General features: G+C 36.2%; 1 protein-coding gene across 8 annotated transcripts in view; it reads left to right on the top strand.

The window, feature by feature from the left end:
- Positions 1-5,855: 5,855 nt before the first annotated feature.
- Positions 5,856-13,752, top strand: part of ZBTB20 (zinc finger and BTB domain containing 20) — a 1,031,727-nt gene continuing 1,023,830 nt past the window's right edge. For 2 of the 8 annotated variants that reach the window (XM_074301247.1, XM_074301259.1), the window contains exon 1: positions 5,856-5,905. The gene's annotated coding sequence lies outside the window, so the exon portion shown is untranslated. The remainder of the gene's footprint in view (positions 5,906-13,752) is intronic. The other 6 variants (XM_074301282.1, XM_074301242.1, XM_074301263.1 and 3 more) reach the window with 6 other exon arrangements.

The following is a 13,752-nucleotide window of genomic DNA, read 5'->3' as shown; positions in this document are numbered from 1 at the left end:
ACTGTAGTTCTGGAGTTTTGCAACAATGTTCCTTGGGATTTTCTTTGTGGGATCTCTTTCTGAAGGTGATCAGTGAATTCCTTCAATGAGTATTTCCCCCTCAGTTTCTAGAATATTTCTTGAAGAATGCTTTGTTCATGGACTTCAGGTAGACTAAAATTCTCTCTTCTGGGACTATTTTCCCAGTCAACTGCTTTTCTGATGAGTTATTGCACATTTTCTTCCTTTTTTTCATTCTTTTTAGTTTGTCTTATTCTTCATGTCTTATATGTGTCATTAGCTTCCATTTGTCCCATTCTAGTTTTTAATGTGTAATTTTCTTCAGTTATATCTTTTTTTCCAATTGGTAAATTCTACTTTTGAAGCCATTGTTTTCCTCAATGAATTTTTTTGCATCTGGCCAATTGTGTGTGTGTTTTTAAGGAATTGCTTTCCTTTTCTAAGCTGTTGACTAACAGCTGTTCATACTGTTCATTTCTTTTCTCATTTTTTTTCTTTTACCCCTCTTATTTGCCTTTTAAAGTCTTTTATGTGAACACTTCTAAGAAGTCTCTTTGGACTTGAGACCAATTCATATCACTCTTTTGAGATTTCCTCTATGAACATTTTGTTCTCCTCTAAGGTGGTGTTTTGGTATTCCATACCACCATAATAACTTTCTATAATCAATGTTCTTTTGTGTTTCTTGTTTTCTTTTCTTTTTGTATTTCCTTTGTTTGTTTGTTTTTGTTTTGTTTTTATACTTTTATGGTCAAACTCTGCTCCTAGAGTAAATGGAGTGCTGTCCCAAGTTTCCTGTCTTTGCTGGGGATAGCTTTGCCTGCCCTTTTCTGGTTTCCCAGAGTATATCTTCTGAGCTGGACTGGAGGCTTCCCTACTGATCTGCTCTCCTCCTGAGCCAGGACCAAGGGTCTCAGTTACTGTTTTGCTGTGATTCAGACTTTCATAGCTTTTTCAGAATCTGAGCTGGGCTGAGCATCCTTTTTGCCCCAGTGAAACTGATTTTTCTTGCAGCCTTTCCAATCTTTCTTGAACTGGAGAATTGTTTCATTTCATCAGACTGTGTTCAGAGGCTTGATTTCACATGGTTATACTTAATTGAAAAATTGTATTTAAAAAATGGTCTTTTTTCAATTCTTGTTCTTTTGAACTCTCTATAACATCTGATATTGATCTCTTTAACTTCCTGGATACAAAGCTTTCTTACAGGTTTTCATGACACTGCTTTCTCTTGGTTTTTCTATCTATCTGTTCCTTTTCAGTCTTATTTGTTGATTATTCATCTGTGTTGTGGCCACTAATTATGGTTGTTTTAATTTTTTGTCCTGCGCTCTCTTTTCATTTCTTTCTATATTGTCTCAGTTGATTTTACCAGCTACTATGGGAACAAATGTCATCTCTGAATTATTCTCAGATCTATATAGCCATCCCTAATTTCCAAAGATCTCATCCTCTACCATCAACTACCTACCTAGTGGATGTTTTGAATGAGAAATCCCACAGGTATCTTAAATTCAACAGGTCTGAAAAGAAGTTCACCTTTCACTCAAAATGACTTTTCTTCTGAACTTACTATCAAGGGCACTGCTATCTTCTTGGGCTTTTCCTTACAACCTGTTATCTTTGACTCCTCCCACATATCATTTAACATTGTCTTTTTTTGAGAGGGGAAGGGAGGGCTCACTTCTTCCTCATCACTCTAGTTCTCTTATTACCTCTGACCTGGACTTAACCAACCTCTCAGCCTCAGTTTCCTCATTTATAAACTGCAGATAACAGTCACCTCCCTCATAAGTGAGGATTCTGAGATAATATATATATATATATATATATATATATATATATATATATATATAAAGTGTTTTCCAAACTCTTAAGTACTCTGAAAATTCAGCTATTATCTTTAGCAATTCCTAGTCTAATCCATTCATACATTTAGAGTTGGCACTTGAGAAGTCTTCTAATGTAATTCTTTTTGTAGCTGTAAGAAAAAGGAGATTAGCCAATAAAAATCAAGACCTAGGATTATGTGCAATATAACTCAGTGTCAAATCAGTTTAATTTTTTGAGGAACCAACTTCTGGAAATGCATCATGAGGTAGGATAGTGGGGACATATTTCAAATTGAGAGTATATTAATGCATTTTGTAATTATTTTCTGTCTACTTACTGCCTTTTTAATTTGCTTAGAATTTAGTGTGCATACAAAAGGTGATGAATTAGAAATTGTTTTAAGCTTCTGTGCTGGGGAGCATACTATTTCCCTCAACTAGGCTGAAACTGAAAGGTGGCTCTAAATACATGACACAGTGTCTCTTGTTTTTGTTGTTCTTTCCCAATTTTAAGTGAAGGAAAATCCAGCTTGGGGACCACTCTGGAACCAGAAGCACTTCAAGGGTTGCAGGAGATATTATTGTTCTATTAACAGAAAAATCCATAGCAGAGGCTCTGGTAGCTCCCCCAGCTGAGATGGCAACACAGCCTAAGAGAACATTTGTGCTAGGAGGATTCTTGCCACATCTGGAAGTAAAGTTGTCTGGAGGAATCTTTGTAGCAACTTTTCAAGTTTGAGACCACCTTCCCCAGAGTAGTAGAAAGGGCTGCATTTCTCAGTTAGCAGAGGTATGGGCTGTGTATGTACTTCAGTTCTTGCTATTTTTTTTTCTCAGTAAACAAACACCCCTTTGGAAAAATCAGTGTTGTTAATTGCTTTTCAATGACACTTGGAAAAATAATGGGACACTAACCCCTGGGAACGTATATTGGGAGAAATAGGCCAGATTAGGGGTGGGAGCAATAGAATTAGAAAAATAACTCAGAACCTTGAGGAGATAGTTGAGGAAAGGGAGGGAGGGGGGTCCAGCACCTTTGTTTCTTATATTAAGTAAACTGGAACCCATAGAGTTGTTTGATCCAGTGTCACCCCCCCCCAATAATATGAAAAAGAACTGAGCCCCAAATGATGTTTGTCTTTTTTTTTTTTTTGCTGAGGCAATTGGGGTTAAGTGACTTGCCAAGGGTCACAGGTAGGAAGTGTTAACTGTCTGAGCCAGATTTGAACTCAGCTCCTCCTGAGTTCACTGCACTACCTAGCTGCCCCTATCCCTGGATTTTTTCCCTCCTTTTTTTCTGGGTAATTTAATCATTTTCAAAAAAATAAGAACAGCTCATTATTAATAAAAGGATGATCATTTGGCTATGTCTTAGACCGTTCATGGCAGAAGACTCACATTTTAAATACCCTACATAATAGGTATCCATCAATCTGCAATCAAATCTGTTAATGTGGTTTTGGGTGGGCTATATTAAAGAGAAGAGCTGAGTATCTCTTAGATAGGGAAAACATCTCTATACCTAATTACCCAAAGCTTTAGGCTATCAAACCTATACATACTCCACCCAAGACTGAGCAGAACTCTTAGGATTTCCTCACCCCAGACTTAATTACTTGCAAATTTGCTCAGTCCTGGTTGACTGGAATTGAATATAAACAGCAATCTTTATACTTCCCCTACCAGATTTCTTTCTTTTGAATTTTTTTTTTATTGGACTAGGTGAAAGAGGAGATTTTTTGGCCTCAATTGCCAACCAGACTTAATCACTGAATGGGTGTGGTCTCAGTCAAACTGATACCAGTTGAAGACAGTTTAAGGAGGCCTAGATCCCTTTCATCCACGGCCATCCCCATTCATCTGGACTTGTATTTGCCAACGGACTCAGATGGCTCTGGAGGGGAAGAGTGAGGCAGGAGAACTTGCACAGCCCTCCCTCACTGAAATCCAATTCACTTACATCTTGGCATCACTTTCCTAATGCCATGGTCCTCTTCAGGACAAAGAACAAAAAATTTGGGGTAGGGTGGAGGTAGATATGGAGAGTTAATGCAATCTCATCAGTAATGTCCTTTTTAGAAAAAACTGAATATTTAAAATAAGGAATTTAGAAGGGGTGGTCCCTGAAACTTCTCAAATATTGGTGGTTATTAATAATTTCTCACATTCCCTCCATTTGATTCTTTGAGAGGCATGGCCTCCTCAAGGAATCACTAATTGACATAAGCACTTCATCAAGGTTTCTAAAGTAAGGGAGGAAAGAGAAAAATGGACGGCCACTTTTACAAAACCCCTTTGATACGATTTTGATCAAATCAAACAGGATAATCCCCTTTGGTAAGAAGACCTTACAAATAAAAGGGGCAAAAAGAAAAATTAAACAGCAAAATAAAATTTAGAGATGCGGGTCCAATCTGTTCCTCTGCAAATGTCTGATGCAGTCAGTTCTGCATCTCGGGTGTGGTCTCAGAGCAATTCTCCAGCCCAAGATTACTTGTGGAAATTGTCTTTTCTGCTAAAAATTCCCTTTCGTCTTAACATAAATTTAAATATATACTGCCAATAACCAGGTCAGATAACGAAAGTTAGTTCAGGCTTTGTGTTTCTATTATCAGAAAATCAAATTTGTAACTTTTTAGAACAGGGACTAAACAATTTTAGGTTGACCAGATGTCATGCCGACATCCATTTGGCATGCTGACATCTATGTATGTCTTTATGCTATGTACACATACGTTTATATCAACCATACAAACAGAAAATTACAATCCCATTTTTATCCTTAGCATTATTCATTTAAGAGGCTGAGATTCCGCTAAGGAATTATTAACAGAATACTTGTTATAAGATGAATTCTAATACAAACAAGAAAAAGGATTTTCCCGCCTGCGCCTCCCCAACCGTCCGACAGGGGGCGACAAGGGGATGAGGGCGAGCCGGGTCGCGCGGGAAGAGGCCGGGGAAGGTGATGCTGCCTCCTCCTCCCGGGCCTAGAGGTGAGGCGATGGGTGAGAAATTCGCTAAGGTGCCCGACGCTGCTCGCGTTGTGGCTAGCTCCCCTGGATAATGGCACCTCCTCTTTTCCCTCCATCCTTCAATGCCAGCTTCCATCCAGTCGCCACCGCTGCCGCCACCACAGTCTAAGGCGACAGCCCCCCTTCTCCCCGCCTGTCCCTCCTCACACACATTTCACCGCGCCAGACGGTGGGTAACCGCCGCCTCCGCTGGGGCTTTCCAGCCCGATAGGACCAGAGTAGCCCCAGACATCTGCTTCTCACTGGCCACCTCCGCTGCCCCTCAGTGCACATCCCCCTTGGCGATTGGTCCTGAACTACCATCCGTCACCGTCAGCCCCCGCCCCGCGTCCTGCCTCCACCGCCGGGTCATTTAAGTTTATCACAAATAAATAAATAAAGGAGGAAATAGAAATGCGTAGAAAGTAAAAGCAGCTGAGAGAAGAGGGGGGGAGGGAGGAGTGTAGGGCGGAGAAAAGATGGGGGAAATAGACAACCAAACTTGATGGTATCCATTCTGGCCAATCATGGCCCAATCCCATACTGTCTGACAGCTTCGTTCAACCAATAACCCCCCGTCTCAGGGATCACTGAACAACGAGAGGCGCCTGACCTCTCCAGAGTGGGCGAAGGCTCCTCGTGGGGGAAGGTGGAAAGAGCCTTAACCAATCGCGGAGCAGGCTAGTTCAGAGTGACGTTAGTATGCACCAATGAATTTGTGAAATAGCGGATTGGGCCTCTATTTACCCAATAGATGGTGGTAGGGATGAGGAAAGCTATGGATGAAAGGCGGAGAGATTGAGAGGGAAGGAGGGAGGAGTAAAAAAGAAGGGGGTGGAGGGGAATTTTGTTTATAGGCGTCACCCTCACGCTGGTTCTTCCATTTTCATTGGCTAAGGGCGCTCGGAGTGGCGTGAAGACTAGCCCATAGAGGGTAGAAGTGGAGAGTTCTCGTCGTTCAGTGGCCAATGCGCGGTGTTTACTGAAAAAGTAGGGGCGGGGGTGGGAATGGGGGGGTAGTTTAGGAGTTGAGGAAAGAAGATTAAAGAGCGCGAGGAGGTAACGCTACGAACTCTCATTTGTTGGGGAGTGGGGAGGGGGAGTGGAGAGCCATCCTCGAGGCACTTTCTTTAGCGAGAGGTGGGGCGCAGAAGGGAAGGAATGGGATGAGGCGGGGTATGTGAGTGTGTGTGAGTGTGTGTTGGTGGGAAAGAGTTGCGGCGGCCTGGGGGGGGGGGCGTTGAGAGAGAGAGCGCGCGCGCCCCTCACCCCGCCCCTCCCCTTCTTGTCCCCCTTCCTCCCTCCTCTGTGCGCTTGTTGCTGCTTCCCGAAGTCGGGGGGGGGGGGGGAGGGAAGGGGGGAGGAGCGCCGCCTGCGGGTCCCTGGGAAGAGGGAGGGGTCTTTTTCCAGCTGCTAACTTGTGGCTAGTTCCTTCTGCTTTACTCCCTACGTCTGGAGCTGCCTTTGAGAAGAGTAGAGACATAGGAGTGTGGGGGGAGAGAAGAGAGACTGGGAAGGACAATAGTATCCTGAAATCCGGAGCTACTTGAAAGTGTCTTTTATTTAAAAACAAAAACAAAAACAAACCCTTCTCATCCTCTCTTTCTATCTCCCTACCTTCCTCTTTTCCTTATCTTCTCTCCCCCTCCTCTCCTCCCCTGGGTTGCATTCTCGGTCTTTGGAGCGCCTCGCCTTCTGAGAACTTTGATTCGGTCCCTTATATTCCTTCTCTCCTCCCCCCACCCCTCAACAAAAGCTGGAACCTTACCAGATACTGGAATAATTAGCTCCTGCTTTGTTTCTACGACTAGAATGAAATAATAGGGCTTTATTCTTTACTTTATTCTTATACAAGAGTCTTTGGAAGGCACAAACGTATGCATATATGTGACAAGTGTAAGCAAAATTTGCAATATTGTTACCCGAAATGTGACCTTTTGGAAGTTAGTACGCTTCATAATACATTTCTAGCTATTTATGTGGTTGATTTCTATTTGCCCTCTCCACCTAGCGCAAATACGCAAACTCATTCTCTTACCCCTACTTCCAAAGTCGTTATCCCTTTTAATGATGCTGGGAAAGGCAGGAGGCAAGAATTTTGTAAAAGTTCTATTGATAAACACACTTGCATAAACATATGCTAGGCACACACATAAACTATAAACATAAATGAAAAACACAATATGGCCTACATAGACACTACACTACCTAATGCAGCAATCCATCAATCTCACATGCTGTATAGGGTTGAAAGGGGTCAATGGTCAGATGTCAGCTCTCCAATTTAAAAACAATAAAATAAAAGGTGAAGCAGGAAGTGGTTTGGAAGCTTGAAAAATATTACTTTTTATGAATCAGTACTGATCCAAGTTGAGCTGAACGTATGACATACAAGTCCACGTTATCATAAAGCTAAAAGGGACCTGAGAATTGAGCAAGTCCAATTCTTTCCCACCTTATACGTTCCCTTCCCCTATTTTACAGATGTAGAACTGATTCCTAGAGACCTTAAGGAAGCATTTTTAAAAAGTAATTTAGACTGTCTAGCTAGTTAAAACTTCTATACATTTTTACAAGAGTTAATTTTTCTCAACAGTATCATTTGCTTTTAGTCGAGCAAATTAAGAAGCCACCAAATTCAATCCTGGATTTTTAATTGGCTTTTGATATGCTGTAATTAATTAATTGCCTTTAATATTAAGACAGTTTTTAAAAATGATACTTCAATAAATACATGAGGAGTAAATTATTGAAAATTTTTCTTAATTACATAAAGCAATTTGGGATCTATAGAGTTTAAAGTATTTTAAAAATTGAAAATACTACAGTCATAGATACATATAGGTAAACCTTTATTTGTAGTTGATAAATAAGGTTTTCAGTCAATCTTCTAACAATTATATTTAAATCTAAATATCCAATGTGTGTTTCAATTTAGTTTTGTTTTCATTTTTGTATTACTACTTTAAGTGAAATTATGATTATGGGAAAAGAAATTTAAGTGATCTTAAATGACAATAGAGATTTTGACTGGTATTAGTCATAAACTTTGAAAGTTCTGATGCTAATTCTTCACTATCACTGCACTCAAAAATAGTCTTTTCTTTAGAAAACTTGGAATTGTCCTTGACAAAATTGTTGATCATACACTTCAGTGTTCAAGGTTTCAGTCTTAAAATAGTTGGTTTATTTTCCATTGAACTTTTTATTTATTGTAGAGAGAGGGTTGTTATCCATTGGAAAAAAAAATAAAGTATGAATTGTGTAGAAGCTTTTTGTTCAATTAAATTACTTGGGCAAATAGGAGTTCTAACTTTATATTTTATTTAAATAAACAAAAAACTAGGGAATTCAGCTTGGTTTCATTTGGAGAGCAGGGTAAATGCTTTTTGAGTATCTATATTCCAAACAGCATCTCATCTTCTAGAGGAGACTTTGGTTTTAGAAGTAAAAAAACTTAAAGGAAGTTAAGATTGTAGTCTAAAATAGTTTTCTAAAAATGTGTTTTCCTATCTTATTCATGTCTGGAAAGAAATCTCTGAACTTAGCCAGTAGAGATGTCAGTACTTGAAGACAGATAACTAGTTTCAAGAAAATTTAAATATTGCTCATTTTTAAATTAGAAAAGCATTATTAGGCATTTCAACTGACTCTGTTGGCTGAAAATCAGTATTTAAGGGAAGCAAGGGAAATAAAATATATCTTCCTCGAAGTCGATTTTGAAAATTGAACTGCTAGCTGATGTATTGTGCCAGAATGCCAGTGTCAGAAGTTAGATACTCCTTTTGAAGCACACAAGTATCTTTTAACAGTTGTATCTGTTTAACTATTACTGTTTTGGAAGTAAGGAATATCTTTGGACAAAATAATTTATAGTAAGTTATTTCATTGTTACAGTCTGAATCTTCCAAAAATTTTTTAGTTAAATTGGTCCTCTTAAAAGATTAGGACTCTTGAAAAGAATTGTTATTGTAATAAAGCTATAGTACATAAGAAGGACTTTAAAATGTAAAAACGAATTGTGAATGTATGAAATAGAACTACTTCAGTATAAAAATGTATGGAAGGATACCGGATTAAAGCTTCATATATTACATCTTTTTGATTTTATGGAATCACTTATGTATATTTGGGGTACCCAGAGGAGTAAGATTTTAGGTTAGTTCTTTGCTTTGCAAAAAAATGCTATTTGAAAAATCTTGATAAAACTTTTCAGTGAAATTGAAGTTTTGCTATTTGCCATATAGTTTATTCCTTATATTCATTAGCTGTTTATTCCATTAAAAATGTCTAGATCATCTCAGTAAGTTCATTTTGACCGACTGATAGACCTTTATTTATATTTTAATGTATATTTCAAATGAATAAAATGATATTTTTATATAAAATTCCTTGTGTCTTGGAATTTACTGTAAAGCTTTATGGTTTTAAGTAATAATATAATTAGAACCCAAATGTCATATTTTTTTTCTTTTGATGTTGTTATTGAAAAATCTGAAAAATTAGTTCCTTAAAAAGGTTTTCAACGATGGCTTTATCTAGAAAAAAAGAAACATATAGTCATGAATTTATAGATGACACTTAGAAGAAGGGAAAAAAGAGGCCTGCAAAAATATTTTGTTTTTTAATTACAGAAGCATCGACAATTCACTGATTTAATAGGCCATTTGTAATTCAGAAGGAACATTACAGAAGATTGTAGCATCATTTAGAATTTTATCATTTAATCTGTAGGTGTAAAAATCTCAGTTTTCTATCAAAGAGAAACTTTCTGATGACTTACTTATGAGAATTTGTGACTTACTACTAAGTTTGCTGCTTAAAGTATTTCTAAAGCAGATCATAGATTTAAAATTTAAGGTTTAATTCTTAACTGTCTTTCTCTGTCACAGTTAATCTTGTTTTGTAAGTACTAGTTTACTTAATTGAATATATTTTTAGCTTTTTGGTTGCCTAACTTTGTTATATCTTCCTGCTGTAGAGTACTTTTTGTACCTACATGAGATCCCTCTTTAAGCAAATTTAGAAGTAATCACCTCTTCCAGAAAGAGTACATATTAATGTAATTTAGAACATAATGAGGTTGCCTCTGGATGTTTGTATATACTATCACTAACATCTGAAAGCCATAAATAGAAAGATTTGGGAAAAAAAAGACTTTATAACTTTATTGGATTATTTTGGTGAAGCAATGGATTTTTTAAAAGCACAAAGTGAAAGAATATTTAGCATATAGTTAAATAAACACTAGAAATTATTTCTGCCTTATATAAGAATGATTGATCTATCTATATATTAATAGATTAGAATAATTAATTAGAAATATAATTATTAGAAAATAAAAACAGTTTTTAGTACTGGGAAATAATTTAGATTCTGTCCTATGATCCATGACATGGAATGCAATCAAAATTCCCAGATGGTGACTTTGTTCAGTTCATTTTATTAGTATCAAAACCTTAATTCTAGCAGTGTAAAGAAGACATTAATGCCTTTTAAATACACACACACACACACACACACACACACACACACACACACACACACACACATTCCTCCCCCCTCCCCTAAAATATTGCTTTGGGATTTTAGAGGGAAAAAAGAGGTAGCCAATGAGCCCCTCCCCTTTCCAGAATAACACCTAAATGATATAGAATCTAGAATACCAAATTCATAAAAGATTTCTTAAGTAAGGAACATTCAGAGGACTGAAGAAAAAGTCCTGACAAAACAGAAGTAAAATTATCTTTGTCATTTAAAAAAAAAAAAAGAAAGAAACTAGCAATGGTCAATTTTATTGCATTACTATTCACATTTTTAAGGTAAGTATAAGAATGTCTATGATTTTTTTCAAATCAATTTTTTTTGGGGGGTGTTGCTGGCTACAATGCAATAATTCTTTTGCCAGACATACTAGGCTGTCTGAGGGCTAACCATCTGTCAACTGATACAGACAAAGAAAGGTTTAATAACCTAATCCAAAATTTTCACAAACTTGTGAATTATAATGTCATTTTCTTTTGCCCATCAAATTTTTTTTTGTATTGAATTTGCACGGGTACAGCATATATACACCTCTGTTTTATGTATAAATATTCCTAAGATTTAAATGAGGTCATTGTGACATGATTTAATATAAAGAAAATATTAGATATTGGAGCTTTTTGCTGTACAAGTACAAGCTATCCCATTTCCTAGAAATTCTATAAGTGACTTTACATCATGAGTTTTGGATGTTTTATTCTTTTAGTTTAAATGTTCAACCTTATATAGAAAACCAAATCCTGAGCTGTTTGAAAAAATGTAGCAACAGGATTCCAGATTGCCTGTTTTAGGTACAATATGGTGTGATGTGAAATTGAAACAGCAGATTGGTGAGAAACTTTAGTTTCAAACAAATATAAACTAGTTTGTTTAATGGAGTCATACACACAACAGTAGTCTCTACAGGGGCAACATTGTTCAATAACTTCCTCAGTTATAGGAGGTCATTTTTGGTTTTTGGAGTCCTAAATTTATGTTTCTAAGACCTTGTAATAAAAAGGAAACCCTAATATTTCTGATTGTAATGATATACTTAGATATGGCAAGCTTAGGTATTATTTATAGCAATGCTAATTATATCAGTAGAAATAGCAATATTAATACTGTTGAGTGTCAAAATCCATACTTGACAGCATGAGGTAAACAGAATCATAGTGATATAAAGCAGCCAGCCTGGCTCTACTGTCAACTCATGAATATGCACTTCAGGAAAAATATACACAGTTTGGGATTTGGATGTCCTAATTTAATGTTTTTCTTGCTAACAGGGTATCTCTGATTTTGTTTTTAAGTGTTTACTATTCTCAACCTAAAGAGAATATTGAGAGGCTATGCTGATTTTTACATTGGAAATTTATGCCTTTTTTTCCCTTTTTGACTGTTATTAGTAAGAGCTACCTAAAATTTATTTATTCATAGCTGTGCTTTGCTGTTTATCAGAAACCTTTACTGTAAATATTTCATCATTTAGTAATAGAGATTACTATAAGAAAAGAACATTTAAAAAATATAAGTTTACCATTTAAAAAAAAATCAGCAAAAGTGATTCAAGAAAATTTCTTTGGCTTCCTTAAAACATTTCTAAAATATTTTAATGTTTTCCATATTGTTTTGATTTAAGTGAAAACTTAAGTTTATTATAAAATGCTTGGAGTGTTAGATTCAGAATAACCTGTGGAATAGGAAGTCCTTGATTCAAATCCCACTTCTGAAAATTAGTTGTATAAGTATGGATAAAACATTAAACTTCTCTGAGACTTAGTTTCTTCATCTGTAAAATCATTAAGGCCAGTTACATTAGATGGTTTCTAAAGTTTCTTCTAGTTCTACCTATAATTCCTATATTCCTTTATAATTTTCAATACTTTATTCCTTTTGACAGTACAATAATTTAGTCTTGTTTTAATTGGACAGAACTTTAAAATCTCAAATAGTTTAATTTGGAGAGGAAACATTTAGCATTTCAAGATATTGAACAATGTAATACTGATACATTTTTACTTATTTACTAACATCTAATTAAACGTGTAACCCTGTGTTAAATGTCAATGGAAATATTTAGAATCTCAAGAAAGTGTTCTGAGTTCATTATGTCTTTACCATTAATTCTTTTTTTTTTTTTTTTTTTACCATTGATTCTTTATAAAAAAATTTGTTATATCCCCTTTCAAATTTTATACACATAAATTTTTATATATAATGTAGCCTTGTAAATAATATATATTTACTAGATCACAAAATCTAATAATCCTGTTAAGCAAACATTAATTAAATGTTACTTCTTTGTAGAGTATTGTGCTGGGGCTGGGGATACAGTAATAAAATTATTCAGTCCCTGCCCTCAAGAAGTTTAGTATCCAAAAGTTATATGTTACTTACTAAGTCCTGTCTATTCTATCTTTGCAACATTCTTTTTCTGTTATACTTCTCTTCACTGCCACCATCTACCTGGACTATTCCAGTATTCTTCTAATACAGTTTCTTGCCTCTTATTTTCTACAAACTGTGTTTATCTTTCTTTTACAGATCTGGCCATGATGCTGTTTTGTTTAGTAATGTTCACTGGCATCCCATTGCATATACAATTCAAAATCCTCTACCTGAGTTTCAATGCCTTCTGCAATGTGGTGTCTCCTTACCTTTCCAACCTTTTCACATATTTTGCTTTGTTGTTTTACTCCAGGCTCCAGAAAAACTGGACCACACTTTGAGGAAGGTGTGATCTTTTTTTCTTCCGTGCTTTTACTTGTACTGCCTAGTGTGGCCTACATGTCTGTACTCATAATTTAAATTCTTGCTCATTGTTTAAAGCCCAACTCTGATGCCAACAAGTCTGTCAAGCCATCTGTGACCCCTACTCTGTTACAACCCTGTCTCTCATCAAAGCACTCCGTTTTTCATTTTTGTACTTGCACAACATGTTACATTATAGCCGTCTATCATTCCCTATTAGAAAGTAAGCTCCATAAGGACAGAATTTATCTCGTTTATTTCTTGTTCTTACTAACTACCCCTTACTACAGTGTAAGTTACATCTTGTAAGTGCTTAATGAATATTTTTAGAATGGATGAATGAACATATTGAAAACTAAATATAAAAGAATATGATAAGGGAAAAGGAAAAATCCAGAGTGTCATAAATATGTTTTTGGCAGAAATGATCATTTAAGGAATAGGATTCATGTGAAGAATTTATTAAACATGGATTCAAATAAAAAAGGATGGGAAAAGAGAGACATAGAGTATTGCTCATATAACCATGGAGTAGAATTGAGAGCACTAGACACTATGGATCCAATGGAGATGAAATAGCAGAGGGGAAGGACAAGAGTTTGCTGTCCTATTATAAGAAAGTCTAATTT

The sequence above is a fragment of the Sminthopsis crassicaudata genome, chromosome 3 (genome assembly GCF_048593235.1).
Source record: "Sminthopsis crassicaudata isolate SCR6 chromosome 3, ASM4859323v1, whole genome shotgun sequence".
NCBI lineage: Eukaryota > Metazoa > Chordata > Mammalia > Dasyuromorphia > Dasyuridae > Sminthopsis > Sminthopsis crassicaudata.
This window is presented reverse-complemented; position numbering and strand designations above follow the sequence as displayed.